The sequence below is a fragment of the Triticum dicoccoides genome, chromosome 1A (genome assembly GCF_002162155.2).
Source record: "Triticum dicoccoides isolate Atlit2015 ecotype Zavitan chromosome 1A, WEW_v2.0, whole genome shotgun sequence".
Taxonomy (NCBI): Eukaryota; Viridiplantae; Streptophyta; class Magnoliopsida; order Poales; family Poaceae; genus Triticum; species Triticum dicoccoides.
In genome coordinates this window covers 24,610,888-24,616,490 of record NC_041380.1, presented here as the reverse complement: position 1 = coordinate 24,616,490, position 5,603 = coordinate 24,610,888, and the positions used below count along the sequence as shown (strand labels likewise).

At 43.6% G+C, this 5,603-nt stretch overlaps 1 long non-coding RNA gene across 1 annotated transcript; it reads left to right on the top strand.

Annotated features, from left to right (window-relative positions):
* Positions 1-534: 534 nt before the first annotated feature.
* On the top strand, positions 535-2,817 carry LOC119353545. Its single transcript, XR_005170469.1, has 3 exons — positions 535-546; positions 1,408-1,409; positions 2,716-2,817. It is a non-coding gene; the product is annotated as an uncharacterized LOC119353545 (long non-coding RNA).
* The last annotated feature ends 2,786 nt before the right edge of the window (positions 2,818-5,603 follow it).

Below are 5,603 nucleotides of genomic sequence, written 5' to 3'. Positions count from 1 at the left end.
GCAAGCACGTGTTCTCCCACAATACGATGTTCTGCTGCGTCAAGCAGCCGCCTGGCGGTCAGAAGGGTGCCTAGTACGCCATCCATCACATGCGGGCGATCGTACGGGACCATCATCAACTTCTGCTACCGAGTAAACTCAAAGATTGGGCCGCGAGCGTGTCTGCAATCCAGGACGCGGACATCAGACAAGAATTCTTTCGCATCCAGTCGGAGTTTGCGGAAATCATCCATCAAGATGTCCTTCGTACCTCGGGGCAGTTCTACCTCAGAAATCAACCGTCCAACAGTGACATCGACACAATGCTACAAATGCAGGCTGACAACGCCCGTTATTTCATGACTCCCACGATAGACGGCGGCTTCATCCACGCTCCGGTCCCTTGAGTCAAGTCGAAAGCAGTGATGCTGTGTCTAGTTCTGAAACATCGATTGGCTCATGTTGTAATTAAACTTTAATGAACTTGTAGTATGTCTCTTTGGTTTCGAGAGTCGTTCAACTTAGATGTAATCGATGCTATTAATGTCTTGCTTTTCTCTTCCGATCGTTCTGTTGCATACTTATATATTGCTTATGTATTGTCTGTGAATTGGTACTAACGTTTCGTTTGGCTAGTGCATTGCGATGCCGTCGTATGTCGTGTACAAGGGTAAGGTTCCCGGAGTCTACGACGACTGGGAGGAGTGTCGGAGATAGGTTCACCGATTCAGCGGTAACAATTACAAAGGGTACACCACTAGGGCCGAGGTCGAATCTAGATACGCCCGCTATCTAGCGGGAGAGGGGAGGGAGCGTTGGAGGAACCGGATGAAGACGAGTTTCATCGTGATGATGCTCATCGTGATGATCGCGGCTCTCTTCTATGTGATGGTAGTTTAGATGATCGATATCGACTTGTAATGTGAAGACAAACTCGCTACTCGCGGTCTCGAGACTTGTAATATAATGTTCTATCTTTGTTCGGTCTTTTCAATTCGGAGACTAATATAATGAATTGTATTCGGAGACTAATATGATGAATTGTATTCAGAGACTAATCTTCTATTGTATTTGATGAATCTGTTGTTGATGTGTGCTGTCTATATTTTCTCCAATTATACATTTTGTAACCTGTGCAAAAAACAGAAAATTAAAAAATAAAAAAAAACCTAATATTCATACTAATGGCGCATCACATCACAGTGCGCCATTAGTATGCCAAAGGATACTAATGGCGCATCATTAAACAGTGCGTCATTAGTATGCCGAAGTTACTAATGGCGCATCTTGTTGTTGTGCGCCATTAGTATGCCAAAGCACCTGGGTATACATGGCCCCCTGGGAGGCATACTAATGACGCACTGTTGTATATACTAATGGCGCATCTGATGTCCGCCATTAGTATACCAGATACTAATGGCGCACCAGTGGTGCGCCATTAGTAAAATATACTAATGGCGTGGCACTAATGGCGCACCACTAATGCGCCATTAATGGCCAAATTAGGTGCGCCATTAGTAGGCCTTTTCCTAGTAGTGTATACCCGAAAGTGTGGTAGGTGTTGTGTTTTTGTATTTGATGCAAGAACTTTGATAGTAATGAAAAATGTAGAGCTGAAACTTTCTTTTAATAAGGTCGGAGGATAAACGTGGTTAGAAAGCAAGAAAACATTGTTCACCCCCACCTGATAGTATAGTTGAGCGCATCTCACAAGCCTTGCATAGACATGCCTTGTTCTACATACAGTCGTGAATGATTAAATCGAATATGCAAAGATTCATAATCAAACCGAACGAACCGTTTTTGTGTCTATGATGATTAGTATCAATAATAAATTGATATTTCAGATCGTTAGGATTCAAATATTTTGTTGATTTATATGCATGTGTTTGGTGCAACATCTATTTGTTTGTGGGCGTTCTGGGGAGAAAACAAATAAGGCCCGAGAAGTATGTGGCAGTTAGTTTAATCACACAGGTTATTTATTTATTTTCCTTTTAGCAAATATCATCCAGGCTAGGTTGCTGGTATGTAACGGTGTAAGAGCACCGACGGTGTAGAGGAATATCTTGATAGGAAAAAAAAAAGAGCTTCTGCAGGAGAAAAAGGATTTTGTGGGCAGGCAATGGAGAGAGAAGCGATTGGGGACATCATAGTTTTGTTTGTAGACACATGGACCCTATTTTCATAACCAAGATGGATCCCAACTTGTGGCATGTCAAAGCTGCATATATTGGATGAGCCTTAGAGATACTAATTCACCAACAACTATGGCTACACTTGAAGAACGAAAATAAAAAGGCAAACATGTAAAATTTGGTGAATAACGTGAATAATGACTTCAATAATAACAAGACATGGATGGAAGCAATTCCTTGAACAAGAAAGTTGAGGCACACCTATATGTTTCAACATTGAAAAGCATCACCATGAGTTCCAGCACCTGAGGTGCAAGTGAACTTTTCATTTTGCTCATGTCTTTCCGTTTTGGTGCTTCCCTTACTCCGTAATCCTACAATAATGTATATCACATCATCAGTTCGAATCCACAAAAAGGAGAAATAAAACTATGTGAACAAACTTTTTTTTCCAATAACATACAATGTCAAGTGGATGAAATCTCCCAGGCTGCTTCTGAAAATTTGTTTTTTGTTCCCATGCTTCCCAGGGGTTTCCAGTCTTTTCCAGAAATAATCTTTTAAATTCACGTATTGCGTCAGTTTTTGACATCTCCAGTTTCTTTCCACCAATCTTTTCACTGCCAACTCGCCCCCACTTTCGAAATACATAGCATTCACTCCCATCATCCTCTTCGATGATCTGAAGTATATAGTAGCTTCAGAAACAAAAAAGCAATTTGTAAGAGATGAAGTAAGGCAAGCAATAACCTATGTAATGTAGCAACAGCAGAATTAGTTATTTTCCCAATGTAATAGTGTTTATGTTCCTGGAGACCAATCTCCGACAGGAACAGGAACCATAATCAAGGTAAACTTGCGCATATGTTTTTTGATTCTGGAAAGTATCAATATACATGATTACAATCATGTACTTAATTTAGTAGATTCTAATGGGGAATTTCTACATGGATAGAGCAGCCAAATGTCCCTTTTTCTTACAGTTTTATTAGAAAAATTGAAACAAAGATGGGGCAAGTTGATCAAGTAACCCCTCCACTGAAAGACCATGTAAGGCCCAATCTGGGGGGAGGGGGGCAGCCCGGATCTTGTTTTTCGTTGGCTAGGAAACTTAACCATCTTTTGATCAACGAGCTAGTCAAGTAGAGGCATACTAGGGACACATTGTTTTGTCTATGTATTCACACATGTAAAGTTTCCGGTTAATACAATTCTAGCATGAATAATAAATATTTATCATGAATAAAGAAATATAAAATAACAACTTTATTATTGCCTCTAGGGCATACTTCCTTCACAGTATATGGCGCATGTGTCAGAGAAGAAGTCTCGCAGCCATCAGAAAGTCCTTTTGCATCAGCTGGGTGCAGAGGTTGCCAGTGGGTCAGAGGACAAGATCACTGATGAGGAGGAGTGGGTCTCTCAGCACTGTCCATGGACGGATTCAGAGACCGATTAGCCTGCTGCTACTGCCGATGACGGAGGCGCGAGCGACCACGCGGAGCTATGATCGAGGATCTTCGACATTGCTATCACATGTGACCGTTGTAGCACTCTTTGCCCTTTTGTGTCTTGATGCCAAAGGGGTAGAGAGTTTAGGTGTTTGCCGAGTTGTCTTATTTGTCGTGTCTTTCTCTCTCGTGAACTCTTTTGTCGTTTGTTTGTTTTGGTTTGGTTTGTGCTTGTGAGACTTGGTTACTGTGTCATATGGTGTGAGACATATGCTATTTTATTATTATCTTATGTCTGTCTAGTACTTTGGTAGTATGTGAGTTGCATGCTTAACTTATGTCCTTCTTATGCTCACTTACTACTTCTTGCATCCTAGTTTAAGTTTCCCATATTGTAGATGCAAGTGTTGTCGGTCTATAAAATATAGGGGGGTGTTGATCCTAGTGCGTGTGCTTTGCATTCAAAAAGCATTCTTAAATAAGTGCACACATCTAGGGGGAGCCCGTCTATATTTTGTAGATTCTGGGGTTTGCTTATTCTCTTGTTATATCTCTATGCAAATCTCGTGTTGTCATCAATCCTCCAAAAGGGGAGAGATTGTTAGGGCATATTTCTCTCTTAGTGGTTTTGGTGATTAATGACAATGCGTTTGCGGGTGCATTGAGCATTTCAGATATTCATTCATATGGCACGGACGATTTATTCCCCTTGGAGCTTAAAGTGAAGACGGTGTAGTTTTCCTTCGTTTCAGTTTTGGTGGACTTGAGTCGTAGGAGATACCGTACTATCAAGAGGGGGTCCATATCGGAAAGGGTTGGTGGAATCAACACGTACACATCTCTTTGCACCCCTAGATCTTTCCCGCACCCTTGGAGGATCCTTTGTTGTCGTGGAAGTGGCATTGGAGAGGAGCTAGCGGTAGTACCGTGGAGGGTAGCGGCAGTACCACCCAGAGCAACAGGCGGTAGTACCGCTGTAGCAGCAGTAGTACCGCCTAGAGCAACAGGCGGTAGTTCTGCTGCAGTTCCGCCCTAGTACCGCTTCGACTCGAGACGTGTTGTTCTCGTGCCGGATTCAGCGGTAGTAGCAGCGGCAGTAGGGGCAGTAGTGCCGCTCATGAGCGGTAGTACCGCACCTACCACCGCTACTAGTGTCACTCGGGGTCTCTCTCCTCTGTCCCTTCTCCCTGTGCAGCTACTGAGCGCGGTCACGGCGGTAGTACTGCTGGGCCAAGCGGCAGTACCACTACAGCCACCGGAAGTACCGCTCCCATGAGCGGTAGTACCGTGTGCTGCGGGCTGAGAGTGTGGATAACGGTTGGATTGTTCCCCCGCTATAAAAGGGGGTCTTCTTCCCCAAGAAGACCCACCTCTTCTTCCCCCAAACTCCATTGTTGCTCCGAAGCTCATTTTCGCCCGATCTCTCTCCATATCCAATAGAACTTGTTGATTTTCTAGGGATTGGTTGAGAAGGCCCCGATCTATAATTCCACCAAGAGAAATTTGATTCCCCCCACTAATCTCTTACGGATCTTGTTACTCTTGGGTATTTGATCATCCTAGACGGTTGAGATCACCTCGGAGCCACATTCCATTGTGGTGAAGCTCCGTGGTTCGTCGGGAGCCTCCAATTCGGTTGTGGAGAGAGCCCCAACCTTGTTTGTAAAGGTCCGGTTGCCGCCTTCAAGGGCACCACTAGTGGAATCATGACATCTCATGTTGTGTGAGGGTGTGAAGATAATACGGTGGCCCTAGTGGCTTCTTGGCGAGCATTGTGCCTCCACACCGCTCCAACGGAGATGTACTTCCCCTTAAAGGAAAGGAACTTCGGTAGCACATCCTCTTCTCCACCGGCTCCACTTGTGGTTATCTCTTACCTTTACTTTGTGCAAGCTATTGTTGTGTTCTATCCTTTACTTGTACTTGTTGTTGTTGTTGTTGTTAGCATCATATTGGTTGCTCACCTAGTTGCACATCTAGACAACCTTTTGTTGCTAAGCCTAATTTATTAAGAAAGGCTAAAAATTGGTAGTTT